Genomic DNA, 15,082 nt, shown 5'->3' with positions numbered 1-15,082 from the left:
AATAGACCGCTACTAACTTTAAACCTTTCCGAAGATCATCTTTCTCGAGCTGTCGACATTAGAAACATCGATTTCAATCCTGAACCACCACACCTCACAATCTCTGACAGCCGCTTCTTCAATACTATCTAACAATATCCTGCCCCAGAGACGAATTGTAGAAGAACATAACACCGACGAACTTAATATATTCAATCGAGGACGACGACACCACGCTGTAGATGAAAATTCCACCACACTTGAAAACACCATGTCTCGTTGCCCTATTAAACCAAACCTGAACATTTATAGTCCGATTGCCCTTCCTAACCGGAAATAAAATACCGAATCTGAGAATCGTGCTCTGAGTAAACCTCCTTTCAAGTCATTCACTGCCCCAACACATAAGCAAGCATCCTACGATCACATCAATACTGTGCGATAACCATTCATGAGCATCATAGCAACCTGTGCATAGCCTCAAAGCGCTCAAAAGTACAACTACAGAGCGGATATGACAAACTATCCTTCCGCAAGCCGACGATAATAGCCCAAACAACCACGCAGGGAGATACATCCCGCACCACATCTGTAGTACCATTACCAATACTCAGTTCCCGATTTATAACCAGCGCTTCGCGTCGCATAAGATTGAATGGAAAGGAAATAAAGGCACATGCCTCAAAGGGATCAAATCGCACGATGAGGAAATCAAGAAAGGAAGTACTCCTAACAGCCATGTAGCCTCTCGAAGATAAGTACAGATATCTCCGTATTGATCCGCAAGACTCTACTAGACTCGCTCATGACTTATGAGACCTAAGGGAACCTAGTGCTCTGATACCATGTTGTCACGACCCAAAATCCATCAAAGGCCGTGATGGCGTCGGATACCTCGGTCAGGCAAGCCAACATTTAAATAATTAATCTAAACCCTCATTTTAATATTTTAGGAACCATAGTTTCCCTTAATTTAACTAGTAAAAAGGTAATCGTCACTGAATAAATGAAAGTGTTTACAACTTTTCATATTTAATATCTCATAATCATCCCAGAACCCGGTGTCACGAGTGCATGAGCATTCACTAGGAAATCACATGAAGTACAATAACTGTCCGAAATACAAATTTGAACAGAAAATAAATACGATACACTGAAAGAGACTATGCTGGCTGTGGGTCGCCTCGAGAGATGCAGCTCACCTAATTCACCGTATCATCCATGCTGCTACGCCCATTAGGCCGCTAGAGGTACATGTGTCTGTGCAACAAAAATGCACAGCAAGTGTAGCATGAGTATAAAAACAATGTGTACTCTGTAAGTATCCCGTCTAATCTTGAAGAAGTAGAGACGAGAGGTCGACTTCGACACTTACTAGTGATCCAATAATAATATACCAATAATATAGTAAATCGAGGATTTTCATAAAAATGGTTGTAACTCAATACCATGAGGCAAGTAAAACAATTCTTTCGTTAATAGGAAATTCCCAAATTCATTTTTTTATCATTTATATATTTACCTCAGGCCAGGGAGAACAAATATCAACATCTATGAATTTCAAGGCAAGCAATACAAGCATGCGCAAATCATGCCGAGGTCGTACAACCCGATCCAACAAATATTTAAACTGTGCACTGCCAGAGGGTCGAATGGCGCGAACCATAGATGCATCGATTTAATCTACCGAGGCGTTCGGCCCGTTCCACAATAGATAAACACATTCAAACAGTCAAATAAATAATTCATCAAGGAGCAATTATTCAGGAAAAGACAAGTTTCTTTTTTTAAAAGTCAAGAAATGACATCTAGCCTTTTAGAAATTTATTTATACGTTTGATATGTTTTAAGCATTTTAATTTTACAACAAAGTTGCAAATATTACAAGTAAAGCATGCTTTTGGGCCCTAGACTACCCGGACTTAAGCATAATAGTAGCTACGCACGGACTCTCATCACCTCGTGCGTACGTAGCCCCCACAAATAGGAGCACATATCCAATTAATTCACCTATGGGGATAATTCCCTCTTACAAGGTTATAAAGGAGACTCACCTCGCTCCGAAGTTCCATAACCGGCATTTTACGCCCTTTCGAAGGCTCAAATCGATGCACAACGCTCCAAAACTAGCCAATGATTATGTAAACCCATTAATATGTGTCCAATCACTCATAATAATCCAATTTATAATAATTTCAAACCCCGATCGAAAAGTTGACAAAATTGCCCTCGGGCCCACGTGCTCGGATTCCAAAATTTTTTGAAGATAAAGTTTGCCACAACCTCACGAACTCAAATATATAATTTACTCTCAACTTCACGTCCAAAATCGTGGTCAAAATCCAAGAATACCAATTTTTTAGGTTTTTCCCTCAAAGCCCAAGTTCTACTAATTTCCATGTTAAAACATATACATAATCAATGTATTTAACTCATAAAAGGTGGGGATGGATTACCTTTCCATTGATGATGAAAACCCCCTCTTGAAACCCTCCAAGAATCGCCCAAACTAGAGAAAAATGAAGGAAAATGGGCCAAATCCCATTTTTAAAAGAACACACTGCCTCCAGCCTTTCCGCACCTGCGGTCGCTTGACCGCTTCTGCGGTTTCGCAGGTGCGCCCCCACTACCGCATCTGCGGTCCTTCACCAAGCTCCCCTCATTCCGCTTCTGCGCTTCTCCTTCTGCAGGTGCGGTCCCGCTTCTGCGGCAAGATGATCGCATCTGCGGTCCCAGCCTAGCCCAGCCACTTCCGCTTCTGCGGCACCAAGGCCGCTTCTGCGGCTCCGCACCTGCGGCCCAAGCCTCGCAGGTGCGGTTACACCAGAAGGCAGCTGCTTCTTTCCTTTTTCAAATTTCAAGTTTGATCCGTTAACCATCCGGAATCCACCCGAGGCCCCGATCAATTGTCGCGCCCCCTTTTTCTCGCGAAATCGGGTTTATGACATTTGGGAGGACAACTCATTCCTTTTGGGAATTGGGTTTGATTTGAAGAGTCTCCACCTAATGATCAGGGTGCATTAGGACACCAAGGAGATTTGATTTGAGTAACCAGAGATTGGGTAAGGGCTTGAAATTATTCTAAGGGGAAGGTGTTAGGCACCCCTCAGAATCTACTAGTGTGGTTCCCGGCCAGACTATTATTGTGAATTTGGGTACACTTAGCATACAAACAAATAGGGCTCAAATAAGAGGGGATTTCATCACATAAAGGTTTGAAAGTAAACAAGGTTTGAAGGAATAATTAGAAAAGCTGATTTAAAAAAAAAAGAGTTAAAAAATAAAGAATAGAGGGAGGGGGGGTCCTAGGTTTATTAATAATATGGATCACCCCAAACAATGCTCGGTAATCACTCCTCGATGAGGGGCTACATGTGACATTATCGTGTGGTCATCATATCCATATCTACCCTTCCCACCCCGTTTAGGTATTAAAGCGCGGAATGGTCTTCTATTGCATGCTACTACCCATCCCAATCCTATCAGTCCCGGGGGCATGAGGACTACTAATCCTAAAGGGAAGGGATGTTAGCTTATTTGTGGTTTCAAAGGGGAAAATTCTAAGGCGACATACAAAACACGTATAACAAGTTGGGAGAAACCACATAACAAGCAAAGGCTCAAATATACCCCCTTTTAACAAAGAAGCACGTAATTAGTATGACTTACACATACTGTTTAGGGTCTGAGTGAATACTAAACGTGAAATAACTTAAAGGTTGAGGCAGACTGATTTATTACATAATTCAGATAAGAAGCCCGAATCAGACCTGCCTGCTAGTTGTAATTAATAGAACAGATCCAGTTTATAGTTATTACCCTATGGCTTGCCTAAGTGTTAAGACGGGTCCTATACGCATGATATCTACTGAATTCAGAAAATAGTAAGGCTTGAAATAAATTATTTGAATGCTTACTTGTTAAACTTGCTAAGTGGAGGAATCAGATTATTAAATGAGAGGCAGGATTTAACGAATTGATTATAAATTCTGCAACCGTCAGTATCCATTATTATTGGTTTTATATCTAACACTGAGTAAGGCGAATAAGATTCGATTAGCAATTCCTATAGGCATTCTTTCTATGCGTTGCTGATTTTAAACTTTATAGACATGGCGTAAAAATGCAGAAACCTTATAGACATAATATCTAAATGCATAAGGCTTGTTTTAAACCTATAAACATGACATCTAGGTGCAAAATTTATTTAAGACCTATAAACATGGTATCTAGATGTAATTGAATATGTAGAATTGACAAACCTATATGCATAATTTCTATACGAAGTTGGATATGCAGGATTAGACCCATAGACATGATTTCTATTTGAATATGCAGAATTCAGAATACCTATAGACATGGTTTCTATGTGATAGTTGGATAGGTAGGAATATAGTAGTCCTATAGTCATGGTTTCTATATGTATTTGAAATATGCAAAATTATGATAGACCTATAGACATGATTTCTACCCTTTGCATGCAGAATTACCCACCCTTTTTCACTAGCCAGCCCCAAGCATTTATTACAACTTATTACTAACCAGAATGAATAAAAATTACATTAAAAAAATAGTAAAATAAAAGTACAACCAAAGGACAGCCTGATTCAGAATTCATGTCTGAAATATGAGGTAAACTAACTCCAAGAGATCATGATCCAAAGCCTTTCTTTCATTTGAGTGTGTCAAAGTTCCTTAAGAACCTCGAAGGGACTTCGGGCAATGCTCACACCCAAATGTATTATCAGATCAGGACAAATGCAGTGTGGAAGGGCCAGCCCTCGAGTGTCCAAGTACAGAGGGAGCTCAAAGGGTCCCAAGGCAAGGCTCACAAGAGGGGGGCAGAACTTAAAATCTAAGAGAGAGTGCAAGTGTAGAACAGAATGCTAAAGGGGAAAGGGAGAGGGAACAACTACAAGTAAACACACATAAAGGGTGCAGGGAAGAGGGGAGATTGTAAAGAGCCTATTGCTTAGGCAAGGGCAGACTTTAGGCATGCCCAGCAATGGAGGGTGCTAGCATACCTATAAGCCTGTTAGAACACATACTATTAGAGGCTAGGATCCTAGGGGATCAAGTCTGATTCATGGACAATAACTTGCAGTATTGCCATGCCTCAAACCATAGCTTAAACACATAGGGGGGGGGGGGGTAAGGTTTTTTGGATTCATGCTAGAATGAGTGTTGAACTATACATAAGCAGTAAACAGGGATACTAAAGCAGTAAATAAACACATTGTTGTGGTGCTGAAACTTAAATCAGGACATACCAGTTTCAAAGAAACAAATAGAGAGAAAGCAAGCAACAGGTCTTGTAACAGGCCACAGTATAAGCAAACAAGAGAGAATAATTTTTGAGTGTGAGTATAAGTTTAGAAAGACTACCAGTGATGGGGTCGTTGTGTTAATGAAAGAGTCGTGTACTTATAGTGTGAAAAACAGGCAGAAATAAGGTAAGAAAATAATTAAGGAACTGGGTATCAATTAAAATCAATCAGTGCAAGACTTCCTTTAATTAAGGAATTCAGACTTAAACGGTAATGAGCAAGGAAATTATTTAAGGAAAGATATCAAACAAGCATCTTGTGCAAAGTAGGCAATTATGGGTAAATACATACGAGTTTATTTAAAGGCAGAAATTTGAAATACACGGTTTCATAAAATAAGGTAGAAAATCAATTAGTACATAGTAAATCAAGGAAGAGATTTTGTAATTATTGGTCCATGAATAAACCAAGTCAGAAAAGCTAAGGAAAGTTTACGACTCAAACCAAGCAATAGGAAAATCAGCAAACAAGGAACTGAAACCAATCAAAATTAAAAGCCATTTTAGAGGGGGTTCAACACATATAAAGAGCACACAAACATGCTAAGCTGAATTTAGGGCAAATAAAAATGTCATGTCATTGCAAAATCAGTAGGTAATAGGATATAGGATCATGGTAGTCACATAGGTCAGCAATGTAGAGGAGAGATAGTATCAAATAGCATATAAAAGTCCAGTGTAAAGACCTTAGAAGAGTTTAGTGGAGAATCAGAATTGCTTAAAGAAACAGAGGTTGAAAACAAAGATTTCAAGACTCAGTTGAGCAGCAGATGAAACAAATTCAGAAACTCGAAATAGTTAGGGTTTCTGAAATCAGACAATTTCAAAGATGGAGTCATATCACATAGCCAATGTTCTCAAACTCGAATGAATCCCCTAATTCTAGGGTTTCACCATCAATCGAGTGCAGAGATGAGAGGACAATTAATCAAGGAAAAAGATACTAATCGAAACAGGTTCAGAGGTCTTAGAAAGGAACTGAGACCTTTAACATGCTCTTTCAGTAGCAGGAACTCATGAGAAGCATAGTAAAAGAACAACAAGCGAAACACAACAGCGGAACTCAAAGAAACATAGTATAAGAACTGATAAGAAACCTAATGGAAGAAACTAATAAGAACAGTAAGAGAAGCATATTAAGAAGCATATTAGAAGAAACTTAACAAGAACACAGTAGGAGAAACATTAAAGAACACAGTAGAGAAACATATAAAGAACACAGTAGAGAAACATATAAAGAACATAGTAGAGAAACATATAAAGAACACAGTATAGAACATATAAAGAACACAGTAGAGGACATATAAGGAACACAAAAAAAGAAAAACCCTAAATCGGAAAAATATAAAGATTTTGAAAGCATAACTTTTGCAAGAAATATCAAGAAATCGTTTAAAAGTTTAGGAAAAACACGGATCTAGAACAGATATAAAGAAAATAGAAGAACCTCAAAAGCTAGGGTTTCAGAGGAACCCAAACGGTAAGAAAGGCTTGGATAGATTTAAGTAGGAGGAGTCAAGGTCAAGCTCGAAACAGACATGGCTTGTCGGAGCAAGGCCTGAGATGGCCATAAACTTGAATCAACAAGGTCTGGATGAAGCTTCTTCATGGCCAGACCATGAAACTTCAGCAAACAAGCGTGTATGCACCATGGAAGGCTGGTAGGTGGTGAGACCACCGTAGATTCAAGCCAGGAGGTGGCCGGAGAAGGAGAGTGAGACTCATCGGAACGGAGGGGAAGGAGGAAGGTTCTAGAGAAAACCAGAGATAGAGAGATCGAGATGACTGAGGAATGAGAGGGGTTTGGGGGGTCGTTTGGTTTAATTTGGTAAGAATGAATCTGGACCGTTGATTGATAAATGATGAAAAGTGCATATTTTTGAGTATATTTGCATATTAATTCTTGTGTGTGTCGCGGGAGATTACATGATTTTCAAAATGAAATATACTCATTATGTGTTTCTTATGTGTAGGAACGAGTTTGGATGATAAATGATCAAAAGATGACAATTCAACACAAAAAGAAGAAATTAAAGGAGTGGGAGCTCGTCTATTCTCGTACGTGGCACGAAGTCGGACGCGAAAAAGGAGAAAAGTTAAGGCACAAAATAGCGAAGCGAAGCAAAGGCACGGAGCGCTTTGCAAAATGGAAGAATCTCAAAATCTGGATCCGCGTCAAAGTCCGCGTCTAGACGCGAAGGCAAACGCGGATCCGCGTCAAAGTCTGCGTCTAGAGGCGAAGGCAGACGCGGATTCCAGCTCTCCCATCCGAAGTTGGATTGAAGAATTCCGCCCCTCATCAACCCTAGGTCATATAAATACATCCTAAAACACCACATTGAAGGAGGAGACACTACTTTAGGGTTAGACAACACCCTTGGAGGCAAGAACACGCTAGGAGCAAGGAGGAAGATTCAACTACGAGTTTTTCCCCTTCTTCTTCCTATTTTATTGTTGGTTATGAATTGGAGTATTGTGTTTTTACATACTATTATGAATAGCTAATTCGTTTTCTAGGGTTTTGATGGAACCTTTTGGGGATGAATTGGTTGTTATATTAATATAGTTTTGAGTTAGTTGCTAATATCTATTTGTTCAACTACGTTTTGATTTTGGTTAATTGAAAGGATCCTCAATTAGTCGTTCCTATTTATTATGTATATGCTTGAGAGTAGAAGTGTCATATTTAGGTAGTTGTTTCGAACGTAACAGTTCACGTCCCGGGGTATACGGCGAGACGTCGAGTACCGAGTAGTTTAGAGGTTGGATTAGGAGTATAACCGGTATACCGTCGGGGTGCGTATCTAAGTGAACTATAATGTGAATCTAGCTAGCGTAGCTTGAGAGAGTGCATCTAGTAAATTATCATAATTACTTGAGAGAGATTTATGATAGCTGGAGAGTTCATGATTGATAGAGGCAACTAAGTCAAAGCTATAAGAAACATACAATTAATGAAATCAACAATTGGGGAAATCATAACTCTAGACCTCCTTAATTTAGTCTCCAGACCTTTGTCTCGTTAGTTGATAATTTTACCGTTTTATAGTATTTGTTGGTTAATTAGTTAGATATAAAAATATTAATATTATAATTTAGAAATTGTTCAAACTTGTCTTCTTTGCGATATTGAACAATTACAGCGAAACCTTAGTTCTCTGTGGGATTCGACTCCGGGCTTTTAGACCGGATTATATTTGCAGCGACCGCTTATCCTTTTTAGGACTAGAGTTGGGCGTGATCAAAAATTTTGGCGTCGTTGCCGGGGAACTAACGGTGTAGTTATAGCTGTATATATTGCTAGGGTTCAAGTTTGAACTTTTATTTTGTTTTGCTTTTTTTTGGTATTTGTTTTATAAATGTTGATTTGAGAAACATGACATCTTGGAATTATGGGAATTTAGGTGTAGATAATTCTAATATTGATCTCCATACATATTGTAAAGGAAACCACCCGTGGAAAAAGTTTCAAAATGTTCCTGAGAGCGAGTTATGTGCACCAACTCAATCTTATTTGTGGAATGTGTGTGATGTGTGTGGTGGTAAAAATGGTCACCTTCATGGTTGTGCTTTTATTTCTTATTTTCCCCCAACCCCTTACTATGATGGTTCTACCTTTTCTTGTGAAGTTAATAGGAACAAAGAACTTGGGAATGCGGACCTGAAGGAGATCAAGGATATGCTAAAGTATCTTCTGGAACAAAACAATGAGAAACAATTGCACATAGAAAGGCAAGAGGCAACTATTCGCAAGTTGGAGGCTCAATTGGCTCAAGTGGTTGGAGCTTTTAATGCTCAACAAGCCAACATTGAGGATAGCAGTCAAGAAGGGCATGAAGTTGAGGTGTTAATTGGGGAGGTCAGAGTAGAACATCAACAACCTAGCCAACTACAATTTGAGGATGTCAATGTTGAAGAAGTGAGACTAGAGCCAACCAAGGACTTTGAGGACATAAATTTTGTTGACTCTAGTATCATTGATGTGGAGGATGTTGAATGTCCTGAAATTCATATGTTTGAGCGCATTGGTCCACACTCCAAGCATTTTTCCACATTATGTTTGGATGATGATATGGAAATAGAGTCATCTGAACCAATCGAAGAGTCAAGGAATGAGGAACAAGATGCATATATTCTGGAATTCGTCTTGCCAGAAAGTCAGGATTACATACCTCATACAAAGGCCAAGGAGTGCAGAATACTACATTATTTCCTTGGGCCAGTTAGATTCGTTCCACCGCCCCATGACCATAATCATAAGCTTGAATCAAAACTTGGGGTTCAATTCATAAGCTCGAGGTGGAGGCAAAAAGTGATTCGCGTCGTGCCGCGACGTTAAATCAAGCACTTGTTGGGAGGCAACCCAGCTTTATTGTTTTCTTTTATTTATTTTTTATTTTTTTTAATTGTATTATTTTTGTAGTGTCAATTTTTATTTTTTAGGAGCATGGAAATCAAAGGTATTGGAAGGATGCAACAACAAACCAAATGGTTGGAACTAAGTGTGAGGTACCCGCACAAAGGACCAAGCTTGGGAGAAGTCTGAGTACCCCATGAGTTGTTAGTGCTTCGGCCTTTCGCCTACCAGGAGTCTCTTTTACCCTTTTATTAGTTATGGTGTGCATTGGGGACAATGCACAATTTTAAGTGTGGGGTGAGGAGATTATCTGGGTGATTTTCTATGCTATTTTAGTTGTGTTAGTTTAGTTGAATAATTTTTTTTTTAAAATAGAAAAGATTGGACTTTTCCCGACGATGATCTATTAGACAATTTTCTTGAGGGATTAAGTCTAAAGAAAAAAAAAGATTTTCTGTTGTTAGGTAGTGTAGTTGTTAGGTAGTGTAGCAATTACCCCTTGGTTTTTCTTTGTGCCGCGGTTCTTTTCCAAGGGTTTTGTTTGAACCGAGTGTAGTTAGTTTTTTTTTTGGGGAATAGGAGCCATTGTGTTGTATTTTGAATTGAAGCAATATCTCTTGACTTTGTTATGCCTTGAGAATAGTGAGTACTTTATTTGTGATGCTTAGACTCAGTTTTTGACTCTTGTATAAGTACCTTAAATTTTATGATCTTAACTTTGCTTAACTGCTTTGACTAGAGTGTCTTGATGAGACCAATCCTGAGTGAGTTATGTGCCATGTGCGTGTAAGGATTTGTTATATTCTGTGCATTACATTTGATGCCTAGAACTTGCCCTGTGTGTTTGCAAAGCGAAATAGTAGTTTTGTTCAGTCTTGGAAGTGATATAGGCGTTTCTTTGTTGAGCCAGATATGTATATTTTACCCAACTAATTGTTATGTATCGTAGTTAACTCCTTTGAGCCTGTAATCTGTTTCTTTGGCAACCACATTACAAGCCTTACCCATTTGTTTGAATTAATCATCTATTTGAACCTTTTAACCTCTCATGAGCACTTGAATTATTATGAACTGTGTAAAAGTTAAAGTGTGGGGTGGTTGGTTTGGCTTTTGAGTGGAACTAATGAAATAAGGAGAAAGGTGCACTGTTTTGAAAAAAGTAAGAGCCACTTGAATTGAAAAAAATAAAATAGTTGGATTGTTGTGAAAAAAAAATTCCTTGATAAGTGGTGGCTCTTGATGTAAGTGTGCTTAAAGAAGAATGGGGTAATATACATTGATGTGAAGGTGGAGTTTTGGTTTGACATAAGTATTGGGTTTNTTGAGTCATTTACTTATATTTCTTCCATGTCTGTTATGTACTTATTTATGTGTCTTACATGCTCGGTAAATTATTCGTACTGACGTCCCTTTTGCCTTGGGACGCTGCATTTCATGCCCGCAGGTTCCGATAGACAGGTCGAGAGTCCTCCAAGTAGGCCATCAGATCAGCGGAAGATGTTGGTGCACTCCATTTGCTCCGGAGTTGCTTCTTTGGTCAGTACGATTAGTACATGTATTGATTGGAATGGCGGGACCCTATCCCGACCTTTATGATATTATGTATTATGTATTCTTAGAGGCTTGTAGAAAAATGTCATGTACGTGAGAGTTTGTATGGCCTTGTTGGCCTATGTTTAGTATACGCGTGATCATTTTGGTCTTACAGGCCCATATGTGTTACGTATAAGTTGGTATTACATGTTTTAGTCTAGTTATCCTACAGCAGCCTTTCCGTCTCATTTACCTATGATAGCATGATAGGAAAGATACGTTATGTTGGTACTAGGTTGAGTAAGGTACCGGGTGCCCGTCGTGGCCCATCGGTTTGGTTCGTGACAGTGAGCAAGTATCGTCCCCGTCAATATAGAGGTCATATGCAGTACGGAGGTCAGTCTATGACCCGTGCACAAGTTGCTACACACCCCACTCAGCCAGCTCCGTGTGAAGGTCAGACAAGTGGTGGTCAGGCTCGTTTCTATGCGTTTCCCACCAGATCAGAGGCATTTGCTTTTGATGTTGTGATCATAGGTACTGCTTCAGTATGCCACAGATATACTTATGTAATATTTGCCCCTGGTTCGACTTATTCATATATGTCATCATACTTTGCTCATTATTTTGATATGTCTCATGATTCCATAGCCATGCCTGTACATGTATCTATGCCAGCGGGTGATTCTATTGTTGTGACCATCTATATCAGTCGTGTGTGCTGACTATTGGGGGATTAGAGATGAGGGTTGATCTTTTATTATTTCGGTAGTTAATTTTGACGTGATTATGGGCACGGACTGGTTATTGCTATATCACGCCATCTTTGATCGTCGGGCTAAGATCGTGGCATTGGCGATGCCTGGGGTGCCGAGGTTAGAGTGGAGATGCTCCTTAGATTATGTTCCTAGTAGAGTGATTTCATATTTGAAGGCCCAATGGATCATTGAGAAGGGATGTTTTGCATATTTAGCCTTTGTGAGCGATGTTGTGCTGATCTCCTACCGTTGAGTCAGTTCTGGTAGTGAGAGTATTTCCAGTATGTATTTCCGAGTCAGTACCTTCGTGGGCNATGAATTGGAGTATTGTGTTTTTACATACTATTATGAATAGCTAATTCATTTTCTAGGGTTTTGATGGAACCTTTTGGGGATGAATTGGTTGTTATATTAATATAGTTTTGAGTTAGTTGTTAATCTCTATTTGTTCAACTACGTTTTGATTTTGGTTAATTGAAAGGATCCTCAATTAGCCGTTCCTATTTATTATGTATCTGCTTGAGAGAGAGTGCATATTTAGGTAGTTGTTTGAACAACATCACTCCCGGAGTATAGGCGAGAGTCATAACCGAGGGTTTAGAGGTTGGATTAGAGATAACGATACCTCGGGTGCGATCTAAGTGAACTGTAATGTGAATCTAGCTAGCGTAGCTTGAGAGAGTCCGTCTAGTAAATTATCATAATTGTTTGAGAGAGATTTATGATAGCTGGAGAGTTCATGATTGATAGAGGTAACTAAGTCAAAGCTATAAGAAACATACAATTATTGAAATCAACAATTGGGGAAATCATAACTCTAGACCTCCTTAATTTAGTCTCCAAACCTTTGTCTCGTTAGTTGATAATTTTACCGTTTTATAGTATTTGTTGGTTAATTAGTTAGATATAAAAATCTTAATATTATAATTTAAAAATTGTTCAAACTTGTCTTCTTTGCGATATTGAACAATTACAGCGAAACCTTAGTTCTCTGTGAGATTCGACTCCGGACTTTTAGACCGGATTATATTTGCAGCGACCGCTTATCCTTTTTAGGACTAGAGTTGGGCGTGATCATTGATCAAAATTGATCAACGGCCAGGATTAAATCCAGGTTGGGTCGGGTAGATTTAGGATTTGGGCTTGGGTCTTTGTGCTGGTTTAATTTGGGTCGGGGTTTGGTTTAATTTGGGTTGGGGTTTGGTTTAATTAGGCTCAATTAAAAAGACAAATCTGGCTATAAGTTAAATAGCCCTTTTTTCCCATTTAATTTATGGAAAATGATAAACAAATTTCTGAAAATAAATTGAAAGCACGAAATAATTTATAACATATAATTATCGATTTAAAAATATAAAATCCCATTTTATAACCACGAGACGAGTTTAATCCTAAAAATGGCTAATATTGCAATTATGCAATTTTATCCTTAAAAATGCTCAATAAATTTGTAAAAATATGTAAAAAATATCTTAGCTATATTTTAGTATAAAATATGAGAATCCAATGAATGAATCACAAAAATTATTTTGGTGACAATTATTGGGTTTTTCTTGACAAAATAGGGCAGTAAATTGATTTAAAAATCCTTGAAAAAAAATTAAAGAAAAATAATGTAACCTTGAGATATGCTTATATATGCATATATATAGGCTATTTTGAAGGTATTTTTTATATTTTAAAAAATACAGGGAAAAATTGGGTATCAACACCAATCATACCAACCAGTCCCAAACCATAATGCGGACCTGCTCGAGGCCTCAAATCATATCAATCAACGCTAAAATCACGAATCAACCTCCAATTCAAACTTAAAGAACTTGAAACTACAATTTCTACTTTCGATGCCGAAACCCATCGATTCACGTCCGATTGACCTCAAACTTTGCACACAAGTCATATTCGACATTACGAACCTTCTCCAACTTTCGGAATCGGAATCCGACCTCGATATCAAAAAGTCCACTTCCGGTCAAACTTCCCAAAAACCTTCAAATTTCTAACTTTAGCCAAATGACTCCAAAATGACCTACGGACCTCCAAATCCACATCCGATCGCGCTTCCAATACCAAAATCACCATACGGAGCTATTCCCAGACTCGGAATCCCAAACGAACATCGATAGCATTGAAATGCACTCCAACTCAAATTTATGAAATTCTTCCAAAAATGCTAACCTCCACAATAGGCGCCGAAACACCCCCAGGTCATCCAAAATCCGATCCGGACATACGCCCAAGTCCAAAATTATCATACGAACCTGCTGGAACCTTCAAATCCTGATTCCGAGGCTGTTTACTCAAAAAAATCAATCTTAGTCAATTCTTCCAAATTAAAGCTTTCGAAATGAGAATTTTCTCTCCAAATCAACTCCGAACTGGATTCTATTCCGGCCACACGTACAAGTCCTAATACTTGAATTGAAGCTGCTCATGGCCTCAAACTGCTGAACGACGCGCTAGGGCTCAAAACGACCGATATATACATATATATATATATATATATATGTATATATATATATATATATATATATATATACGCGTATATAACGCCGTAACATCATCACGCCTCTCAGGNGAATGGATTGAAATTTTTTTATTAACGGCTTATCGGTTTGGGGGCGGATTATCAATTTTCTTAACGAATAATCCGTTAACCCGTTAAGAATATATATATATATATATATATATATATATAATTAAATTTACATTTTAATTTGTATGAAAGCGTTTTTCCAACCGAACTCGGTCGGAAATATTGAATTATAAGTATTGATTAATTAAATATATATAATTTTTGTCTTGAGCGGGAAACAAAAAATTCAAAATTTCCAACCGAAATCGGTCGGAAATTAGGAAAAAATTTAATAAAAAATTATTTTTGTACATTGTATACAAGTATGACCAGGTGTTGGTTAAATATTGACCAATTTCCGACCGAAATCGGTCGGAATTTTTTTTTTTTTTTGCTGTGGGACCATTATTTCCGGTGTCAAAAATTTTTTTTCTTGACTTTTGCGACCAAATACTGTTATTTCCGACCGATTTCGGTCGGTATGGCTTGGACGGTAAAAGCATGTTTTCTAGTAGTGTTATATAGAGATTTCTACTTTAAAATTATTAGATGTG

This window comes from Nicotiana attenuata, unplaced genomic scaffold (genome assembly GCF_001879085.1).
Source record: "Nicotiana attenuata strain UT unplaced genomic scaffold, NIATTr2, whole genome shotgun sequence".
NCBI lineage: Eukaryota > Viridiplantae > Streptophyta > Magnoliopsida > Solanales > Solanaceae > Nicotiana > Nicotiana attenuata.
Note: the sequence above shows the minus strand (reverse complement) of the source record.